Source organism: Haliotis rubra, unplaced genomic scaffold (genome assembly GCF_003918875.1).
Source record: "Haliotis rubra isolate DU_JTF1 unplaced genomic scaffold, ASM391887v1 Scf103, whole genome shotgun sequence".
NCBI classification, from domain to species: domain Eukaryota; kingdom Metazoa; phylum Mollusca; class Gastropoda; order Lepetellida; family Haliotidae; genus Haliotis; species Haliotis rubra.
Window position 1 is genome coordinate 1,729,124 of NW_025764926.1, and position 25,137 is coordinate 1,754,260.

The 25,137-nt window shown below is 37.8% G+C and overlaps 1 long non-coding RNA gene across 1 annotated transcript; it reads right to left on the reverse strand.

Moving 5' to 3' along the window:
* Positions 1–2,799: 2,799 nt before the first annotated feature.
* On the reverse strand, positions 2,800–16,379 carry LOC124272392. Its single transcript, XR_006897326.1, has 3 exons — positions 16,368–16,379; positions 14,486–14,489; positions 2,800–2,937 (listed from the first exon to the last, which is right to left on the reverse strand). It is a non-coding gene; the product is annotated as an uncharacterized LOC124272392 (long non-coding RNA).
* Positions 16,380–25,137: the final 8,758 nt, after the last annotated feature.

Below are 25,137 nucleotides of genomic sequence, written 5' to 3' on the forward strand. Positions count from 1 at the left end.
TAATATATTAATCACTCTGGCAATACTCCAGCTGTAAAATTGTGACCTGTAGAAAATGGAGTCTGGGTCAGACTAACAAGTGATCGATATTATGAACACATACCAAGCTGCTGGGACATGATTGCATACACTCAACCTACTGCTGTTCCGATTAATTGAAATAATCGAAGATTGGTTGCAGTGACCAAATGACCAAGCAATCGATCAAATTTTCTCATAATCAAACACAAACAATTTTGTCTCTACTGTTTTAGTGTTTGAAACACTTGACGATGGAACATATCTTAGAAGTTATCAGAGCCTGAAACATGTTTAATTCTCAGAAAACTCACTTCACTTACTGAAAAGTCATGACTGCATATTTCTTGAAGACTCCAGGAAGTTTATGTTCATGATATATTAGTCATCACTTTAATGTTGCAAGTTGTATCATTTTACATTGGATGTGAAGTTTGCAAATGCAATTTCCTCAGTTTCTAAATAAAGTAAAAACCAACAGAGAACCAGGTTATGCTTATCTGCAATAACAACCTGAATAGGAAAATCTGAAAAATGAGGCTAACCAATTTTTTAAATGATTACTCGTTGGTAATGAACCAATCATCAATTGTGAGATCCCAACTAATTCCCAACACTAAATCAACCAAGTCACAATGATGATAAATTGATCTGTTTAATTATTTAAGTTTAGACCTGTGAAGATCTGGGTTAGATTTGATCTACAGCAATCTCTGCTTGTCATAAGAGGCGACTAATGGAATCGGGTGGTTTGTGGCTCGTTGTATTGATCGATGCTTGATCGATAATAATCGGGTGGTTTGTGGCTCGTTGTCTTGATCGATATACGTCCTAGTGTCCAATCTGCATAGATTGATGCTCACGATGTCAATCAGATGATTGTCTGGTCCAGACTGAATTGCTGTGTTAAACAAGATCTTGAACCTGATGAACCTGAAACAAAGATTTTTTATTGTAACTGTTTTTTGGTGACATTTGATTTCCGTGAACAATATATACATGATTAATTCTCTGATTTTGAAACAGAAAGTGACTGTGTTTGTCATGCAATAGTGTTGAGCAGCTGCCTCTTGGGCACTTACAGCACAAACAAGAGCTTAGCGAGGTTCATCAGCTATATGTTTTTTCATAGAAATGACAACCTCTTTTATTCAAAATAATATATGTAGAACAACAGTGCAAAGATTACATCATGACTATCCTCAGAAACAGATTACATACATTTGGCAATAACATTGTTGATGAAAATTCCATTTCAACAATGTTCAGCTCACTGCCTAATTAACATCCATTAACATCCATTTGGCATCAACATTGTTTGATGTAAATACCAGTGTAGCAATGTCCATCTCACTGCCAGAATATAGAAAGGATAGACATGTTTAGTTGTTTGAATGTTCCTGTTGAGTCAAAATGCCAGCCATAGCAAAACAACACCTGTTTTCATATGTTAAACTGCTCTTATTTATCCTTACCATTTTTTGACAAGTTAATGAAGTAGTTAAACAAATATATCATGACACCTTTTGAGGTAAGAATTTAGAAAACTGTTTATTTTAGTTTTTTATCTATTCCTCTCTTGCTTGCTGCTGACAGCTTGATGGATTGAGGCAAAATGTTGTGTGATGTTCCGTACCATGAGAAAATTTAAATTTGTTTAGGCATTATAATTAAACTTTTATTTGAAAAACGCTAGTTTAAATGGGATATTAGAAAAGTAGAGATCCAGAAACATTTCAAGATCATGTCAGAAATGAGAATGTCAAGGAACAAGAATGTGTAACTGGTAATGACCATATGGAGTCTGATGTTTACTTGAAACATCACAGAAAGGCAGTAATAAAACACCCAATGACAGTCAACCGCTGCTGGTTTGATGTTTTAAACTTTCTGTTGTCTCAAGGTAAAAGTCTGGTCCCTGCATATTCCTTACATAGTCACTAACAGGTGGTCCGGCTCTTTGACTTGGTTGACACATGTCATTGTATCCCAAGTAAGTAGATCGATGCTCATGCACGTGATCACCGGATTGTCTGGTCCAAACTCGATTATTTACAGACTGACACCATATAGCTGAAATATGGCTGAGTGTGGTGTAAAACAGCAACCAACCAACCTTATATAGCTGGAATATGGCTGAGTGTGGTGTAAAACAACAACCAACCAACCTTATATAGCTGGAATATGGCTGAGTGTGTGGTAAAACAACCAATCAACCTTATATAGCTGGAATATGGCTGAGTGTGTTGTAAAACAACAACCAATCAACCTTATATAGCTGGAATATGGCTGAGTGTGTTGTAAAACAACAACCAACCAACCTTATATAGCTGGAATATGGCTGAGTGTGGTGTAAAACAACAACCAACCAACCTTATATAGCTGGAATATGGCTGAGTGTGGTGTAAAACAACAACCAACCAACCTTATATAGCTGGTGTAAAAACAACAACCAACCAACCTTATATATATAGCTGGAATATGGCTGAGTGTGGTGTAAAACAACAACCAACCAACCTTATATAGCTGGAATATGGCTGAGTGTGTTGTAAAACAACAACCAACCAACCTTATATACCGTAGACCGGGAAATTTTCGAGGTGCTAAAATTTCGAGGTTTGAGACCCCAGAGCTTTAAAATTTAAATTTCGACCTATATAAATATTTTAGCAATTTTAATTTGAGGTTAGAAGAAAGTGCCCAGAAACATGACTTACGGATTAATACTCAGTGAACTATCGACAAGTAGCCAGTGATAGCTGCCGTCTGATGTTATAACTACGGTATACCAGTCCATGGCAAAATAATAGTAATGAAAACAACCCTTTGATCCTTTGTTGTGATAAATGACCCGAAACACTCTGTCGGCAGTGTTCAAACATGGCGCCATTTTTCTCAGAGCGATATTGTTTTTAACAACTAACTATGATGGGTCTCTGCTGAAACTATGTTGTTGTTAGAAAGCTGACAAGTTGACCTCTTTACTGAAACTGACCAACAACACGGATGCCTTACAGCCCCAGGATGTTTGTGTAAACAATCCCCTTAAAGATGCGCATTCATCAAACCTGGCATAACGCCGATCTGGAATCGTTTGGCCAGAAGAGTGACATCGAGTGCATTGACAGTTGGTTTGACTTCACATAAACACTGATTGAATTACCTATTTTTATAATGCATGTTATTCTGGACCAACAATTACAACACAATTAAATAGTCTCGACACGCATTTCTGTTGTTTGTTCATTCAGGCCTTTCAGGGCCACTGAGCGTTAAGATTAGTTGTAGACAGGCATTAAAGAGTTAATGCATGTCAGGAAGTCATTGGTTGCTAGCAGTTGAAATGCTTATCGATAGGAAATCTAACCCAAAGGTTTGAAGTTAGGAAAAATTCATGGATATAATATTTTTCGAGAAAATTAGATACCTCGAAAATTTCCCGGTATACGGTAGCTGGAATATGGCTGAGTGTGTTGTAAAACAACAACCAACCAACCTTATATAGCTGGAATATGGCTGAGTGTGGTGTAAAACAACAACCAACCAACCTTATATAGCTGGAATATGGCTGAGTGTGGTGTAAAACAACAACCAACCAACCTTATATAGCTGGAATATGGCTGAGTGTGGTGTAAAACAACAACCAACCAACCTTATATAGCTGGAATATGGCTGAGTGTGGTGTAAAACAACAACCAACCAACCTTATATAGCTGGAATATGGCTGAGTGTGGTGTAAAACAGCAACCAACCAACCAACCTTATATAGCTGGAATATGGCTGAGTGTGGTGTAAAACAACAACCAACCAACCTTATATAGCTGGAATATGGCTGAGTGTGGTGTAAAACAACAACCAACCAACCTTATATAGCTGGAATATGGCTGAGTGTGGTGTGAAACAACAACCAACCAACCTTATATAGCTGGAATATGGCTGAGTGTGGTGTAAAACAACAACCAACCAACCTTATATAGCTGGAATATGGCTGAGTGTGGTGTAAAACAACAACCAACCAACCCTACTTGGTCATTGTAGCGCAGTGGAATTGAAAACTAAACTAACTAAAATATGTAGTGTCTAAATATGCTATTTGGGGAACTAAATGTGACGCTCTTAATTAAACTGATGAAATAGTTCAAACAATAAAATTGGGGAACTAAATGTGAATCTCTTTCGACAAATGCTAATGGGGCAAGTAACTTAACATGATACCTTAAATTCTATTATCTACACTATCTAGCTCTATCGCAGCGTAAAGTCTATTATGTACAGTATCTAGCTCTATAGCAGCTAGCTATCTGGAACTTCTATTTCGATGCATTAATACCATCTTAATATCAGTCTGTTTACATCCTATTTTTACGAACTGTCACCCAAATCAACAAACACCCGAACTCAAGTTAAACCTGAACTCAACTGACGTCTAAACTCAAGTCAGACAAGGAAAACGTCAACACAACTGACTGATTCGATCGTTTCCCACGTGGTCAAGAGCACGTGATCTGACCGCACGTGAAAAGTCATGCTCCTCGGTTTGCCGTGAAGCATGGTGAGTTTACTGTTTTGTCTCCAGACCAGTCATCATTTTGTGGTTGCGTTGAACCTCGGATAACTCGAAGTATATTTATAGGTCCTTCAACTTTGACTGATTCGGTTCCTCTGCTCCAAATCCAGAACAAGCATTGAGGCTGAAACATTGCATAGAATAGAATAGAATAGAATAGAATAGAATAGAATAGAATAGAATAGAATAGAATAGAATAGAATAGAATAGAATAGAATAGAATAGAATAGAATACAATAGAATAGAATAGAATAGAATAGAATAGAATAGAATAGAATAGTACTTTAATACCTTTTCAGGAATTTGTGTTACATCAGCAGAGCTACTGACACATTAGAGAGATACTAGGGCTTCCACGGGTACTCGAGTACTCGAGAGAGAGATACTAGGGCTTCCACGGGTACTCGTCTCGAGGAGTACTCGAGGACGAGTCGGGTTTAGCTGGACTCGAGTCCATTTTCAAGGACTCGAGGACTCGAAAAGGGGAGATAACTCGAATTATTGACGTTGACGGACTGTCTGCCATGTGCTAAGCATGAGCGGCCGTTAACGTCTAATATTAAGAAAAAGATATAACTTTATTATCCCGGAGGAAATTCTCATACATCCAAACTGTCTCAAAATGAATATATACACAGTTCACAAAAATATACACAATAATTACATGCTCAAAACGAATGCTATTTACAAATGAAACTGACATGATATAATTCAATTAACCACATAGGTAAAGAGGCTGAATAATTCTAGTTCCAATCACATGATGGTGATTCAAAATATTTGTTGCATTCACGAATACTTGATGGTATGAAAGACTGTCGAGCTCTGTTTTGAGGGAAGGTAATCGACAGCAGCGTCCAGAAGGAAGTAGTTCAAAATGGTGAGATTAAATATGTCAACTATCAAATCTAATTTTAGCTGTCTTTTTGACTATACTCGAAATACACTCCAGAAATTTTGCAAGCAGTATTAACAATTTTGAAAAGTCTGTTTTTGTTGCGATGAGACAGATCCCCATACCAACATAGAAAATTGTGGGTCAACACACTTTGAACAAAGGTTTGATAAAAAAAACTGTCATTACGGTTTTGTCAATGCCTTGACGATAATAATGTTCAGAATCATAAATTAGGCCAGTAACAGTGGCGTCATCTGCAAATTTCACAGTAAACAAGTCATATATTGACAAGTAACAGTCATTGGTATACAAAACGAAGAGTACGGATGAACGAACACAGCCATGTGGATCTCCAGTAGAGGTTGAGAGAAAAGAAGATTGATAGCCATTTACACTGACATACTGAGTTCTATGTACCCTGAATTCTTTAACCCATCTTTATTAACACCTAGATTAAATAGTTTACTCCTCACACGGTGTGGCTGTATGGTATTAGTTGTTACAAGTCTGCAGATGAGAGTAAATATTATACATCGATTGAGATTTCACTTCTTAAAATGATTAGGTAACTATCTTGACAATTGATTGTTTGCTTGAAAGGTATGAATTTCGAGTACTCGGGTCCGAGTCGAGTCTCACCCCTCGAGTACTCGAGTCCAAAAAAATGGACTCGTTGAAGCCCTAAGAGATACCAAACATATTTACATAAATTCTTTGATTTAGGCATCTTCACATTTGTTTAAGAGAGATATGGTACTTGGAATAAAGGATGTACAGGCTCTCTTAGTTTTCACAACTGGAACTTTGTATCGGCAGCCTGAAGGGAGAATGTTGTATTCCGAATTGAAGTAGTGAGTACGGTCAGATATGATTTTGACAGCTTGATTCACGATTTGCCGCTCATATATTGATGATAAACATTCAAGTCTGACTCCAGTGATTTTACTTGCAGTGTTAACAATTTTGTCTATTTTAGATTTGAGATGAACTGAGAGAGACCCGTACCAACAATGGAAGGAAAATGTTAAAATACTCTGAATAAATGCTACATAAAAAGATGACATCACAGATGGGTTAACATTAAAAGATCTCAGTTTACGCATGAGATGAAGACGTTGTTGACACTTTTTGTATAGGGCTTCAGTATTAGAGTTCCAGTTCAGCTTAGAGTCAATGAAGGTTCCCAGATACTTATACTCCGACACTGTCTCAACACATTCACCGTTTGTTTGAGTGGCATTTTAGAAGTTGAGACGTACAATATATAACAAGTTTTATGGATAACAACTTCTTTATTTTCGTGAGTGCGACGTTTCGATACAGATTCTTGTACCGTTGTCAAGCAAGAGTGATACATGAAGTGTAGGAGCTGCATATATATACTGTATATAACAATGAAACAACATAATAGACAAAGGAAACAACATAATTGCCATGATTGGCTAAGCAGTAAGCTGATGAAGCCAGTAAGTACATAAAGGATAGTGAGTGGAAGCCAGAGATGTAGTTACAATGAGATGTTTATGCAATGGATGCGATGTTTATACAATAGACTGGGCTTGGTGGAGGAGTGGATCATAAGCAGATGGAATGGAGTATCCTTGGTCACGGTTGATGGTAGGCTTGTATGCTTGATGTGAATGGCTTCTGTGAGCTTGCGCTTAGTGAAGTCCGCTTGGTTGTTGGCGAGAATGGTAATGTCGGACCACTCTATTTGATGTTTGGGGTTGGCTTTGATGTGGTCAGAGATAGCTGATTTGGTGTCGGAATTAGCAACAGAGGTGCGATGTTCTTTGACTCGGGGTGTTGATGGGTCGGGATGTTTCACCTATGTAGCATTGTCCACAATCACAGTCTATTTTGTAAATAACACATTTCGGGTTGTTGTTGTTGATGGTGGGTTGTTTTCTTCGCTGGCATGGAGGAGGTTGTTGAGGCTGGAGGACGCTGAGAAGGTAGTGTCTATTCCTGCCTGTTGTTTCAGGAGTCGGCTGATTTGGTGTGATGGTTTACCAATGTAGGGAATGGATATCTTGATGCGGGCTGATTCTAGTTTAGACCTTTTGGCAGGAGGTGAAAGCGCTGCTTTCGATGGTTCTGTTGACTATTTCAGGTGGGTAGTGGTTATGCGCTCCACAAAGACTTTCCTCAGGTGTTCAATTTCTTCCTGTAGGTTTGTTGAGCAGATGTTTTTGGCTCTTCTGGTCAATGTAGAGATGACGCCGGTCTTGACTTTAGGTGGGTGGTTGGAGTTGTAGTGGATGTATTGATCCGTATGAGTTGGTTTTCTGTACACGGAGGTCTGGAGTTGGTTGCAGGAGGTGCGGGACACAAGGACATCAAGGAAAGGTAGTTGGTTGTTCTGCTCTGTTTCATCAGCTTACTGCTTAGCCAATCATGGCAATTATGTTGTTTCCTTTGTCTATTATGTTGTTTCATTGTTATATACAGTATATATATGCAGCTCCTACACTTCATGTATCACTCTTGCTTGACAACGGTACAAGAATCTGTATCGAAACGTCGCACTCACAAAAATAAAGAAGTTGTTATCCATAAAACTTGTTATATATTGTACATTCACCGTTGATTATCACTGGAAGCAGTTCTGTGGGTTTACTCCGAAAGTCAATTATCAGTTCCTTTGTTTTTGTGACATTTAAAAGAGAATACAAGTGAATTGCAATAATTTGTCATCAGAAACATATTCCCACATTTTCAATTAAAAATTATGTATAATTATGTTTTAATCGCGAAAACAGTTTCTGTAAATCTCAGCTTCGGCCATTATGCATTTTTCGCTGGAACTCACGTGACCTTTCCGCTCGTGACGTCAAATGTGCGTGGAGTCCGCCATATTGCCAAAGACCAAGCGCTATGTACAGTAAAAATCGTGTTGTTTCTGTGGTTTTTGTAAATGGTACGATGGTGTATTGCGTTGCCTGGGGATGCACGGCATCCCATCGAACATGGAAAAGAACCACCATTTTTCCGTTTTCCAAGTGAAATGACAGATTTTGGCAGGAGAAATGCACCGATCATTCCGAGTCGGACGCATATGAAAGAGACATGCACGCATGGGGTATGGAAATCCCCAAACTAGGCTGAAGAAGGAAAGAGTATCCACGAGATTCATTTATACTCCATCATTCCCTGTAACAACTTACTGTCAGTGGTATTTTTAACATAAATTAAATCAAGTCCGATTGCCAGTCGAATTGCCCCCGCTACAAAATGACCGAGCAAATTTGGTCAAATTGCCCCAGTGGGGTAGTCAAAATGCCCCATTTTATTTAAAATGAATAAATATAGGCCATAAATGCATAGTTAGGTCAACTTTGATATTATGTTCTTCATATAAAAGTATATACATAGTTATGAGTTTACTAATGAAACATTTATCAGAAATATTACTTCCTAATAACTTTTATAAGAAGAACATAATATCATAATAAGTTGACAAAAACTATGCATTTACGGCATATATTCAATCATTATAAATAAATTGGAACAAATTAGAATGAATGACTAAATTTTCTGGGCATTTTGTAGCTTGGGCAGTTCGACTGGTACACATGAGATATGTAGCCTATTATCAAAATCAGTAAGAGATTTCACATGAGCTTGAAAACGTTTCGCTATAACGTTCTTTTCGGTTTGGAGCCCTAAATGATGCAGTCTACTTGAAACATTACCGAATACAACGGCAAATCATGAAGTACTTGTTGCTTTCATTATTTTCCATTTTGTCCAATTACGCACGTCGTCATCAGACACGCTATTTGTCAGTAGTGTGTGCCGTGAAAGTTGTTCTGTATTCTCATTGGCTGACAAGATGTCATTCTAAGGCTATGACCGAGTACCATAACTATTTCCATAACCAAACAATGGGGAAACTTACGTTGTCCTGACTAGTATTTTATAATTCACCAGTTTTCAGGGAATAACTTATCTGCGTTGTGAATATTATTTCTGCTCGACCAGGCTGGGATCTTGTATCGATACTTGATACGTTATTAATGAGAACTAGGATCCTAATTTTTTTTCAACAAAATAATTCCAGAGTAATTTTTGAAGAAGATAATTTTTATTTTCCCTCGTCTGAAGCACAATTATTTTGTTTTTAAATCCCAGACACCCTACACAAACCCCAGACACAAAATGAACTGTAATCACATTTTTAAAAAAATAATTCTTTGTGACTGGTCATATATTTATAGGGGTGAGTTTGCTGGCTGGAACTGTATGAAATTTTGCTGAAAAATAGTAATCTTGTTAAATGATATGGTCTATTTTTAAATTTATTTTGACCTCAAGCGGTGCCTTCGTTTCGCTTGATTCTTCTTCTTCATCTTCAGTGGAAAATTGTCTTGCAAGATACGTATTGATACGGTCTAACATCCATTTCAGAAATGACATCAGGAACATCTTTTACTGCTTCAGAATCCACGGACACTGTTAAGTTGTGAGGCACATGTGACGTCATGTCACGTGATACCCCCTCTGCTCATTAACTGTCAGGTGTTTATATAATTGGCGGAAATACGGGTACGTTTTTGTGCTTTTTGGCTATTTTACAAACTTTTTGTTATATTTAATCACGGAATGTGACTTTTAGAATATCCTTTACAATATATCAAAAGTTGTTTTCGTTCGTATTCTCCTTTAAGAGCAATGGTTTTCTGTACACCAAGTCGTAAAGTCGTAACACACATGGTTGTCACAAGTTTGGTCTGATCACCTGTAGAATTAACAAGAAAGATATATACGTCTTCCAGTTTATTGAAGTATCACGTTTTAGCTTCCTGAGTTAGGAATGTTCATGACTGGCAAAAAACATTACAAATTTCTTGGTCTGCACATTGCGATTACTGCCAGAAGGTCATTCTGCCCCAGTATCCAGTCCACTGGTAGATGAGATGTGTGTTTTGGGATATTGTGAGGCTGTGGGCATCTGTCATATGTCTATCAGCAGCAAATATTTAAGCAATTTGAGCTCTGTTTGTTCAGTGATGTGATAAGGCTTGTTTCATCTTGGCTTGGGGTCAGAAGGAATCTGTTGTCTGTGCTTGAATGGGTTGACCATACCGTAGTCTTGATTGTCAGTGATGTTTGGTCAGGAGATGCTGATATTGTTCCTGAATGGCAAAGTCATTGTGAAACCAAAGTGGTTCTATTGTATGCTGCTGTTTGGAAAGGTTTCAGAAACCTTTATAAGTTGGAAGGTTTGCATCATCATCAGGTTGTCAAAACTAGCAGTGTTATTGCCTGAATGATCGTGTTCTTGAAGATGTCAGTGGTTGGCTTAACAGTTGGCAATGTCAAGAATGCATAGGGACAATTAGCAATGGTTGACTTACCTACTTATTGGGTATGTCTTTTTGCTGATGTCAATGGTTGACTGACTTGCTGATTGTGGCTATACGTTCTTGCTGATGTCAGTGGTTGACTGACTTGCTGATTGTGGCTATACGTTCTTGCTGATGTCAGTGGTTGACTGACTTGCTGATTGTGGCTATACATTCTTGCTGATGTCAATGGTTGACTGACTTGCTGATTGTGGCTATACGTTCTTGCTGATGTCAGTGGTTGACTGACTTGCTGATTGTGGCTATACGTTCTTGCTGATGTCAATGGTTGACTGACTTGCTGATTGTGGCTATACGTTCTTGCTGATGTCAATGGTTGACTGACTTGCTGATTGTGGCTATACGTTCTTGCTGATGTCAATGGTTGACTGACTTGCTGATTGTGGCTATACGTTCTTGCTGATGTCAGTGATTGACTGACTTGCTGATTGTGGCTATGCATCCTTGCTCTTTGCCTTCAAACTGAAATTGACAAGTGTTAAAAGTATCCAATGTATTCATTTGTTAAATTCTTTTCATATGTGTTTTATCTAAAAAATATTAAAATACATTTGTGTCATTCCATAGATTCCTGCTGACTGACTAATAGTTGCCTGGTATAGGTCATAGGAAAACTGATGTTATTTTGATCAGTTTGCTGTGCATATTCTTACAGTATTTCAATTTTTCTGCTTACTCTTGACTGGCTGGCTGCACATGATGATCTATGCACATGTCTTCAATTTTGAAAAAGAAATGGATTAACAATGCTACACTGGAACTAGTTAAAGCCCTATGTATTGAAACCCTTAATCTGAATTCTCTAATGGATTATTAACCCAAGATAATCAAAATGATTAAGGTCATGAAAGTGAAGAAACAAACATCTAAAGTCACAATGTGATGAGGGGCTGTCGGGTAGTCTAGTGGTTAAAGTGTTCGCTCATCACACCGAAGACCTGGGTTCTATTCCCAACAAAGGTACAATGTGTGAAGCCCATTTTTGGTGTCCCACGCTGTGATATTGCTGGAATATTGCTAAAAGTGGCGTAAAACTAACTTACTCACAATGATGAGAAGAGAAGAAACAAATAATTGGCCACAATTTCATCAAACTTCACCATGGATAATTATCCTTTAAATTATGTTTGTGTAATGTTGACGCAAGATAGGTCAGAATGACCAGAAGTTACAATGATCTTTTGTGTTTGCATCCACTTTCTTATCTTTAAATTAGGAACAGCTAAACCTATTACTCTTTTAGTCATTTTGATTATTTGGATGAGACATGTTTGACTTTAATGATAAAATGAAGCAAGTAACATGAAACTATAATCAATTTCATAGTAAAAATAAATCTATAAACAGCACTGACATATTAGCAGGTTGCAAGCATAGCTTTGATTAAAGATTGTTGTTGTATTTGATATGTTTAATTGTTTCTTGGGAGGTAAGAGATAAGTCTGTATCCAAGATGTATCAGTTAGATTTCAGTTGGTAGATCAGTATATCAACACGGTTTGCCAATACCCAATTAAATTAGCGTTGAATTATTAATTAAATATTTTGGCAAGTGGATAATTATATTGAATATGGATGCATTTTAAAAATAAGTTACTTGCTCCACCTCAAGTGTACATAAATACAGAAAATATGGTATAGTGACTGTTTAATATGTCTGAAATGTCAATTTTTTTTGTGAGTCATCTTTAAAAGAATGTTTATTAATAATGCAGACAGAAATATTCTCAGTATTTTAATCTTAGTATTGTTGTTTGATGATCATGAGTTTAAGTACATGATGATTTTTAGAAAGTGGTTCAATGTAACACATGTTATAATTTGGATTGCAATTTCTTAGTAAAGCACAAATTCTTGTACATCACAAAGGTACTAGAATTTACTGTACTAAAGTACACTTATATACTTGCACTTGAACTAAAGTACACTTATTGGGTTTGAAATGCACGTCCCAGAAATTACCCGAAAACCAACTGAAAACTATTTTGTAACATGTGTATACGATGAACCACCCCAAAATTACGCTCGGTGATCTTGGGGACACGAAGGGATTCGATCTGCCCGGTGAGGAAAACACCTTGTACGTCCTGCACTTAAAGATAACGTGTACGGGCGAGTGTCACTGGCTGATTTCAAAGAGCCCGCCTTGTTGCTCAACATCACCATAGCTTCACCCCAAATATTCTTAAATAATGATTACGTCTCCGAAATAATGAACAACGGGACCATTCTCACGTCTTTTAGTCCATCAAGAGATAATACCATACAAGTATTGCGAATACCAGGTCACACGGGCAACACGTTAGCTCCAGTTAACGAGTATGCAACTTTTGTAATGCACGACATACCTGATCACCAACAGTATTTATTCGATTCAAATTTTGCTATCAAATTACACACCACGCTCGTAATAGAAGTCTGTCTCGTAAACGCTTCCGTGCCACGATTACATTTGGATGGACTGTCAATAAGCTGGGACGACAGACAGCAGCACCAACGTTGCCGGATCATCATACGACCGGGATCGACACCCTTAGCAAGCCTCGATGGGGTTCGTGTTATAGAAACGAAGAAGTCCATTTATCTCCCAAGTATTTACTTGTACGAAGATCTAAATTTTATCAGCCTCAAATACATCAATCAAAGACTGACGGAAAACCAATTAAATATTATTTTCTAAAACTTATATTGTCGGAGAACCAATTGAAGACGCTTCCATAATACGAGTATAACCATGGGTGATGTTTCAAACCTGAGTCTACACGCTACCATCACGTTCTCCGATCTCGGGGACATGCAAGGATTCGATCAACCCGGTACGGAAAATGCCTTATACGTATTGCACTCACCAAACAATGTGTACAAACGACGAGAAGTGATCATCGAATCTCAATTGAACTGGATCATCAATCTTGTCCTTACCTACCCCTATCTTGTCATGGATGATGTTGGTAATGTCATCGAACTAGAAAAATAATGGACTTCTACTGGGGAGGTTTGAGGCTCCACAAAAGACGACGTATGTAACAATAATGCCAGACATGAGTGGCAATATGTTAACCACCAAACCGGAAAACAAATATAACCAGTTAAGTTTGCAATTTAGTGAATTGTATGTTTTCGAAAGTGCGTCGGTCAGGACTATACCAGGCTCTACACTTATTGTTGAACTCTTGCTTGGAAGTTACCCCTCAGAAGATGTGAAACTTCTGGATGGGTTAAAAATACGTTGGCATGTTCGACATCAAAATAAACGTTGTCATATTTATGTACAACCAGGAACAAACACCATTACAAACCTCGAGGGGGTCATTGATATTGAAGAGTCTGTCATTTCACTCGAACACATTTATTTATCCGGACATATAAACCTAATCAGCCTTAGGTATATTCATCAAAGATTGTCAGAGGACCAATTGTCGGAGGAAGCTTATTTCCTAACTTAATTTTATACTCGAGATGGGATTGTATCCGTCCATGGACGAAGTGGCCCAAACGCTCAAAAACCGTGGACGGATTTCGTTTGCGACAAATCAGCGAGATCCGACGCCAACTGGAACTAGAACGCGATGTGCGGATCGGATTACACAAAAAATACCATAGGGCAACGATTGTCCTCGACAGGATAGACACTACACTCATGGCAACCAGCATAGGACATACCCAGCATAGGGTATCTAGAACGCTCATACATGAGCGCTGGCGTGACCTACAAACCTCACTCTGCTTGCAAAAGTTTCCGACGCTAGCCCGACTCGAACGGCTGGTATTGTCAGTCCAGCACTCTACCATTACGCTGCCGGGACCCCCTGTCAGACACACAGCGAATTTAACATGGCTAAGCTGGCGAGCTGGTTTATTTTAAGGCTCCGTACTCAGCTCAGCTACGTTTAAAACAAGGACGCATCCAACGATGGTCACACAGACAACACACCCATTTTTTATCATCGTTGGGAGCAGATTCAGACACAAATCACGCTAACAACACAAACTGCTGCAGAACCCCCATCATACTACTACTTATATGTTAAAGGTCACATAAACCCTAGGGGTAAAAATACATAAATCACTACCTGGCATCGTTATAAATGAAACCCGTCATTAAAACTACTCATTTCGACCTTTAATTGACTTAAATCGACCTTTTTGACAACAGTGCACAATTCTCACCCATGAGCGAAATTTCAACCAATCAGGCGGTAGCGACTCTGTGGCGTCATATGAGGGAATAGCTTTGAGGGCCGATGCAGAATTCATCTACATTTTAGGGGTAAATTATCGTGTTTACAGGCTTGTATAAACCTGAAATCGTGACAATTGTTGTGGAAAATGAAGCTATATGTTCTCACAATCTACTGGCATTTAATTTTGTCTCCTGCTTTGCCTAGTTTCGAGTTACAACTTGTTTTCATAGGCGCTTCTGTCACAATTGATTGGTGTCGTTAGGCCCTATTTGTATAATGACTGATCAAATTGATCCCATTTCTGTGTTTTTTACCTCGATATTTAATCATGTCATGTAAAATCTGTTTGTATTCTCAAAACAGTGTCGGCCCATAAGTTTTCACATGCAATACAGCAATTAATACTCCCTTGTTGTAACCCGTGTTAGGTGGTATAAACCTACACATGTTATTTGTCATCATTCACTTGATGGTCAGTTAATGAATTTATAACAGGTATAATTAGTGGTAACACACTTAGATTACCGACAAAGGTTCCCATTTGGCATTTCTTGTGTCTGGAGTAAATATTCAACATTATAAACATCGATCAAAGGATTAACCGATAACACGCTGATTGATTAATTACTTTTATCTTACACAGCCCAGTTTGTCAAAGGTAGTGTTTATGTATGTAGATTTACTAATCTATACTGAATACACTCTGCCATTAATGTCGGTGTCTGCGTAAAAAAAACGTCCTTCTTTCAAAGATTAACCCGGCAATACATTGATTGATTGCCCATTATTGGCTAACTAAATTACTGTTTTTAATGAAAGGCGGACATTATGCAATTAGTTGCCAGGTGTGCTATCTTGGGTGACCAATGAGACTATACACCAATACCTGAAAAGATTTATCACTTTTTCGTATATTAAACTGTTAAAAGACACATCATTTGGAACAGTTTTGTGGATATTGATGGATACATTCCTTAAACAAGGTAATGGCCTGATATTGTTCCTATAACTTTAATCTGTTTTAATTTTAATATTTGCATTTTGTTTTATTCATTTGTCGTAGCATTCAACAGAATCATTGTTTTAAGCGTGAAGTGTAATGAGACAGACAACATACACTAGGGTGTGTGTCGCGAATTATGATTCACATTGGCAAACTATAAAATGTCTAGATATTACAGTTCTGTTATAAATTCACTATAAGTATCAGCAGATCGTCAGCTTTTTATTTAGTTTCAAAATGCATACAAGTATGATAATAAACTAATTAGGATTATAAGACCAAATATAAAGGCGCACATTGACTAGTATCTACATACTGGTGAGTGGACATTAACCATGTGAATGTAGCAAGAAATTTATCGGCGCAGTATTGTGACTTCGACCCCCACCTGCTTCCATGGAAGAAATCGTTATGTTATAAGTTGTGTCATGCAAAATCCTTTTTGGTTATGATTCCAATACATATTTAACTACGAGTAGAAAGTAGTTTTGATTTTCTAACTTGATGAAAACAAACTATAATCTCATTAATTCTAACAGACTTTCACGATTTTAAAATGGCGGCCCTGTCGGGAACATCCAGCCAGTCTGTGGATAAATGGTATTTAGGTTTGTTTTCACTGAGTTACAAAATCAAAACTACTTTCTACTGGTAGTAAAATATATATTTTATTGATGGCCAATAGGATTTTGCATGACATAGCGATAATAACATAACAATTTCTCTCCTGGCAGTGAGGTGGGTGTCAATATAATACTACTTACAATATTATTGTTACTTCGACCACAACCTCACTTCGAGGAAGAAATCGTTATGTTACAAGTTGTGTTATGGAAAATATTTATGGTCATCAATCATATACATATTTTACTATAACTAGTAAGTAGTTTTGATTCTTTAACTTCCGTGAAGCGATCTGAACACAAGTAAGATATCGTTTCAGGCTTCCACAACGCTTCAGCCGCACTCACAAACATAACCCATTTAGCACGAACTAACGGGGATCCTGTGGAAATCTGTGCATGGTGACACCATCACCCGACCCCTTAGGAGCAATTGGCGACAAAGCAGCGATTTGGCATGTAAAAGTGTTCATGTCGAGAAATCATCAAAATGATGAGCGTGCTACACACTTTCTATACAACTAACTGAAAATCGTTCCTCATATGACGCACTGCAGTGCTCTGGCGACAGAGTTACGTAACCTGTCTGTGGTTTTCGTTGGCGGTGAGGAAGCGAAGCGACTTTTGGCCACTTTTAATCGCCGGTATTAATTAACCACAAGTTTTAAAGAATAAATTTGGTGTTCCCGCATAAGACCAACCACAAATCTTTCATATGTAATGGTTAAAGAGTTATAAACAAAGTTTTAGTGGTTCTTTAATTATAAACACTTGCTGTACACAAGCACAGAGATTTATATATTGCTTATAAGTAAAGAAAAGTGTAACATTTGCTTGTGATTAGGAGTGAGTGAGTGAGTTTAGCTTTACACCACTTTCAGCAATATTCCATCACTCTCAGAGGACATGAGCAATGGGCTCTACACATTGTACCCATGTGAGGAATCGAACCTGGGTCTTTGGCGTGATTAGTGAACACTTTAACCACTAGGCTACCCCACTGCAGTGTATAAAACATAGCCCGTCCCACTGTCCTTGACGGTCTATTATTGTGAAGGACAGTGTATTAAATAAGTAAGGCTGTCCTATGGTCGGGGAAAATATTTGAAAAAATAAACTCAACTTGGTTTGAACTTTGTCTTATCTATTATTTTTTCACTGTTTTAGTTTTTGGGACTGGCTGTGTTTGTTCAGGACTGGTCACCTGTTTGGACAGCCAGTCCTTGGACAGGCCATATTTCAAAACTATTTTATACATTGCCCACTGCATCTTGAGGTTAAAAAAGGATTGACTAAACTGATATGGTGGTCAGACTTGACTCGGTTGTTTGTGTGTCCCTGTACCCAGATGACGAGGATGTCAGCCTAATCAACGGTTTTGCCTCGTATTATTTCCAGCCTGTCGGAAGAACTGGAATATTGCTGACTACAGCAGTAAATAACAAACAAACAAAACTTGTTGATCGTACAAGTCTGTCTAAAACATAACTACCGCATAGGGAGGTTTAAACAGTTATTTATAAAATGTGGTTTGTCTCAAATGGTGATTAAGTTACACGTGGCTCAGAGGAACGTACCACTTGCAGGACACATATTACAATCATTGTTTCCACATAATACCGAACCTCTAACGATATTTTTCAACACATTTGTTTTGACAATGTTTTGTTTTGAACATTTAATGTCAACTTTTGGAATTGTTTATGTTGTTTGTACAGCTTGGAAAGTTAAAATGTCCAGCATCTCAGCTACAATATGGCAAGTTGTTGCAATGAATCTCTACAGACTGCGCACAGATGAGTAAACAATTAGCAAGGCCTTGTAATGAGAAACTAACGATTATGTTATCAAATCAAACACCAATGGCTCCAGCTTACATGTACGCTGGTATAAATAGCAAATGTTTTAAAAATAAGTGAAACTAGGTTTGAGTTTAAATATGAAGTTCGTGTCCATTTGCCAATTAGTAAGATATGCAAACATTAATCGGCAGTCTAGAAGTTGGTGAGTCAATAATGGAGCATACGACTTTATGGATAAAATTTCTAGTTTATTGCATAGAGCGACTTTTCGGTCTAGATTCTTACCCTGTTATCAAGGTTTGAGTGACTTGCATCATTATCAAGCTTTAAGTGACACTAAAAGTGTAAGAATCTAAATCGAAACATCACTGTATGCAGTTAATTAACAAGAAGTTGTCATCCAGCAGTTGTATGTTTCCTTATTACATTGTTTTATGTTGTGGTCAGCAATATTAGACCAACCAGACAACAGAAATGATCCATTCCATCACTGAATGGGGACATGCAGTCTACCAAGGGATAGATAGAGCTTACCCTAAGACTAACTTTGTTGACTTACACAATTATAGTGTCAAAACACTTTCCATATTCTAAGGTGTCTCTGCAAACCACAGAGACAATTGTACGATTCTGACACCTGTGCATGTGTTTGTGAATCACTATTTATATGTTGACACGAGGTGTGTATAAATAGATTATCATATCCACTGCGTGTGGGAGAGAGCGTTGGATTCTGGGGACAATTCCTGTCGAGAATAATTAAAAAAAAATTCTACTTGCAGTCAACTAAATAAAATGTCATCATTTCTAAATTCTACTTACAGTCAACTAAATACAATATCAACATTTTTTAAATCCTACTTGCTGTCAACTAAATATAATATGAAAGCTGCTTGCCCAGCAGTATCCGATCATTAGAAATCTGAATGAAAAACACTAACAAATCATCAAACATGAGGCTGGAGTCTCCTGACAGTTTAGTCAGCTTGATGTCCAGTGTCAACAGAAGTATCTGTTTCCTGTTTAAACATGTGAAGTGAATGAGTAATGAGTGAGTGAGTGAGTGAGTGAGCGAGGGACACCAGAAATCAGGGCTTCACACATTGTACCCATGTGGGTAATTGAACCCAGGTTTTCAGTGTGACAAGCACACACTTGGCTACCCAACTGCCCCAGTGAATAATGAACACAGTTATCTGTCACACCATATCAAATAACATATCAATTTTTATTGACAAAATTTATGGATGACAATTTCTTTTATTTCGCGAGTGCAACATTTTGACATTTATATTGTTGTCAAACCATTGTCAGGGTACAAGAATCTGTATTGAAACGTCGCACCCACAAAATAAAAGAAGTTTCTATCCATAAAGTTTGCTAGTTGTACATCTCAACTCTTAAATGCCACTCAAAGAAGATATTGATTTTTGAATGGCATTTAGAAATGATAAAGGGAAATATGTGGTTTTAATCCAACTTATGAACCGACCGAATATATATAGTTTAGATATAATTTGTTATTTACTGTTGAAATCAACTGGGATGAGACTGGCAGCCGATACCTTGCCTTGCACGTGCTACCCGTGTCCTGCATGTGTGCTGCCTGCAGTACCTGTCTTCTGAGGAACACATGGTTCATACTGACAAACAATCTTATTCTTCACAGCGATCCTTCGTAGCCTAGTGGGTAAAAGTAAGTAAGCGAAGAAGTGCAGGTTCGAAACCAGACATCGGCACTATATGATGGATGTTTTCAATAATGTGATATTTTACGATCATATTCAGTCATATCAATCTTCAAAACAAGTAAAATAGTTCAAATTCAAGGGCTATTCCTCAGAAAATCCTCGGTATGCGGGCAGTTCTGTAATAAATCCTGGGGATGCAGGCAGTTCTGTAGAAAACACCTGGGATTTGTTGAAGAATGCCTGCTAAACTGCCTGTAGAGGTTTTCTCAAACGAGAATCTGGCGAGACAATAGAGTGACGTCACTGGAAGTTTATAAATGGATGTCAAGGATGAAGTAGTAAGAATATACTCTGAAACGTTCCTCACTCTACGAAGCTGACATCCATATATTTCCCCCTTTTTACTGATTATTGACAATAACTACAGTCTGTTTGCAGTGAAAACGTACCCATAAATTTCACTTTAAACGAAAAAGTAAATCAAATAAAGTGAACTTAAGATTGCGAATCCTCATAATTTTACCTTGCCAATTGAAGTTTCTGAAAGCGACGGTTTAGTTAAGACAGGCTGTACCTATACCATCATGATGGGGCGATTTGAGGCCCTCCAACCTTACTTCATGCCCAAAGCAGAAGGGATACTTACAGTAAACTATATATATATCTGACATGATTGAAACAAAATGATGGAAATAACAGACTGTTTTTCAGGCCCAGACGCTTGCTGTATATGTTAGATAAAATGCATATAGCGAACTACAATAATAACAAACTTAAAATAGTGGAAACCCAATATTTCTACTTGCTCAATATTTTCTATGACACACAAGTTGACAAATTACCCTTTAAAGTGGTGATTCTTCACAAGCTTTGTGTAATATGCTTATATATGTATATACATATGAAAGTGTTTCGTTCACGATAAGTAGTTCATGAAAGTTCATGGAAGAAGTAGTTTCTTAAAATTTAATCGTTAAAAACAGAATTTGGTAGCCTTAAAAACTTGAAAATCCTTGAAAAAAACTGAAAAATATTTTTTCCACATGTAAATAAAGAAAGGACGGCAATATTCAGCCAATTAGACGGTTAAAAACAACATGAGGTTCTTTGGTGCAGTTGTTTTGCTCATCTGTGTGCTGAATGGTGGAACAAACGAGGCAGATCATTTCACAAGGGACTTCAAGAAAGTTGAACTGGAATTTGTCATTTTGCTGACTCTGCATCTTTAGCATGACTTTCATATTCATGGTTAGCCTTGACATCAGGCAACACTTTTTAATTTTTTCGTTTAATGGATTCAACCAACTGGAGCTTTAAAAGACACAATCTTAAAATTAAAGAAAAGTAGTTTCAATTGAATTTTTCTTGCCCATCCTACTTTTTGGTTAAAAAGTAAAACTATGAAAAAGCAAGCATAAGGTTAATTTGAAATAGTCGATATAATTTACTTGATAAATAAAAAGGATAAAAAACATTTCCATAATCAATAGAAATCTCCGCTTAAGGTAAAGTTCACTGTATGTTTCATGATCGTGTGTTTCTTAGGAATGTCAAGAGGGAATATTGTTTTTCATTGTCATGTTGTATTTTTGAATTATCCTCTTGCAGTATGGGCAGAAATTGAATTTTGTTTTTCCAATTTGTCAATTTGAACTACTTTATGCTAAGTATTATGAAAATGATCAGCAACATAATCATTTTTGGTGTTTTTTTTTCATTTTTAAGTGCTAATTATCAGTTAAAGATGAACAAATTATAGATGCGAAAAGTGTGGCTTTATCAGTTGAGGCAAACACTGATTGAAAATTGTGAAACAGATTTCATCTGAATTAAGATTGCATTAATTGTCACTTATTGATGTTGTGAGTGTTCATTTAGGTCATGGTCTTGCTTGATGAAGAATAAGATGAAACAGAAGAGTTGAATGAAACCAATGTTGTGGCTAGAGGTTGGGTTACATGTGATGGGGTGATAGCTCTTGGGTTAACTCTTTTGTCCCTCTCAGTTTCATCTGGAGATGATATCAAGGTGTCAGATTTCCAGATGTCTTCAGGTAGTACTGTGAAGTGACCAGAGCATGGTTTTGGGTTATGATGAAACTTTTTGATATATTTTGTATATCATTAGTAGTGTGTGGATGATACTGTTGATGTTTCTTGGAGACATCACCAAGAGTACCACATTCTTCTTCCTATGGGAGTGACAGTTTGAAAGGCTGACTGTTTCCTTCGATGCTATGTTGGTTTGGAAAGGCAAAAGAGGTTAATGACAACCAAGATATCCTCAGTTTGCCCCCATGCTTGTTGTAAGGGACAGAATGGATCCTTTGTTTGCCCCCATGCTTGTTGTAAGGGACAGAATTGATCTTCAGTTTGCCCCCATGCTTGTTGTAAGGGACAGAATGGATCTTCAGTTTGCCCCATGCTTGTTGTAAGGGACAGAATGGATCTTCAGTTTGCCCCATGCTTGTTGTAAGGGACAGAATTGATCTTCAGTTTGCCCCCATGCTTGTTGTAAGGGACAGAATGGATCCTTAGTTTGCCCCCATGCTTGTTGTAAGGGACAGAATTGATCTTCAGTTTGCCCCCATGCTTGTTGTAAGGGACAGAATGGATCTTCAGTTTGCCCCCATGCTTGTTGTAAGGGACAGAATGGATCTTCAGTTTGCCCCCATGCTTGTTGTAAGGGACAGAATGGATCTTCAGTTTGCCCCCCCATGCTTTTGTTGTAAGGGACAGAATGGATCCTCAGTTTGCCCCTGCCCCTGCTTGTTGTAAGGGACAGAATTGATCTTCAGTTTGCCCCCATGCTTGTTGTAAGGGACAGAATCGATCTTCAGTTTGCCCCATGCTTGTTGTAAGGGACAGAATGCTTTTTTGCCCCCATGCTTGTTGTAGGGACAGAATGGATCCTTTGTTTGCCCCCATGCTTGTTGTAAGGGACAGAATTGATCCTCAGTTTGCCCCCATGCTTGTTGTAAGGGACAGAATGGATCCTCAGTTTGCCCCCATGCTTGTTGTAAGGGACAGAATGGATCCTCAGTTTGCCCCCATGCTTGTTGTAAAGGACAGAATGGATCCTCAGTTTGCCCCCATGCTTGTTGTAAAGGACCTCCATGAATGGATTCTTAGTTTGCCCCCAAGTTTGCCACATGCTTATTGGTTTGTATGTATTTCAAGCTTGATCAGGTTCCTTTGCTTACCCGGCAGTATCTAAAAGGCTGAAAGGTGTCTCATAAACTTGTATATGAAAGGCTGAAGAGATGCATATATTAATAAAAAGAGGCTTCAATACCCTGAAAAAGTCAGTGGACTGTCCTTGTAGGTGGAGAAAAATTACTTTGTTCATCAAATTTTGAAAATAATTGTGCTTTCTTTCCATGGAGGTGAAGAAAAATTACATCATTAATTAGATTTTAAAAATAATGTTTTTAAATGCAGACATCCACCAGCTTCAGCAGCAAGTCTCATTTCAATGATATCATCATGTTGCATCATGCACCAGTCATACACTGCTGGAAGTCTTAAAGTCTTTATTCAGTATTGGAGGCGGCGTGGCCCAGATTACAAACTGTGTTAAAATACAAATGTCTGTGTGGAATGCTTAATACATTATAGACATGTAGAAATGGTTATATTGTACAAGAAATGATAATTCAGTTTATATAACACATGAAATCGTGTTAATGCAAAAATATGGGGATCATTTTGCATAAAGATTTCTTTTCAAATACAATGCGAGTCCCTATAAAATATCAACATTTGTTGAAGACATAAGTTGTTGTAGTTTTTCTCGGGAAGGGTAGTGATGAAAATATTTTGGAATGAATTATTTCTGCTAATATTATAGTAAGGACAACCCAAAATGAAATCAAATTCATCGTCGACAGCCATATTGTCAACTTATCATATATTATGGCAGATCGGTCAAAGCTTTCTTTACTATTCTGATAACATTGGTTCTGAATCTTCAGGTTATGGACCACCTCCGTGGTGTAGTGGTTAGAGCGTCCGCCAAAGAGCGGAAGGGCACGGGTTTGATCCCGACCGCGTCATACCAAAAGTTAAAATATGGTACTTGTTGGTCCCTGCCTGGCGCTCGGCATTAATGGGTACAACAAGGACTGGTCGGTTCGGAGTCAGTATAATGTGTCTGAGTGGGATATTCATGCTTCACTGCGGCATGGTATCTCAGTGGGCTAGCACTATAAAACCAGCTTAAGTCTGGGCTAGTACAAGCAGCCGCACATACACATACACACGCATGCATGTCGTCATATGAGCGAAATGTTCTCAAGTACGCCGTAAAACCCAATTTCACCTCACCTCACCTCACCTTCAGGTTATGAGAAAGTATACCAAAGTACACTGCATCATTTTCATCAAACTAAACATCGCATCAACAATTGAATTGGCCTGTGAAAGGACCTAATTACCTACCTCGCACACAAAACAAAATCTGAAGGGGAATATGGATACAAGGAATAACAGTGTTATATCGGTGGGATGAGTTCAACTAAGATCTTACTGTCTGTCCTTTCCTGATCTGATTTCTGATCAATTGAAGTTTTATTGATCATCATTATAGACAAAGATCCTAAAATGTACATGTAATGTTGACAGTATCTTTGCACCAGTCAGCACCAGTGTCAGAAGTGACACCTATCAGTGATTACAAGAGGTTGAAGGGTGGCTACAGGCTCTTTATTAACACTGTTTATATGATAAAGCTGTGATATAAGCCAGTTATTCCCTAGGGTACATTACCATATCTACCGGCTGGAAGCAGGGATCGGCAGTCATACAGTTCGTCTACACACTCCATAAAGATAATCAGACACATGTGGTGTGGGTGTTGGGCGACACTCGGGAGATGTTTGTGGTTATTTCGGTGTAAAGTGTTATTGACTACTCCTGTCTTTGTTGAGGAATGGGATTGAAAAATGAATATGTAAATATTTGAATTATGAGTTGTTGAATTGA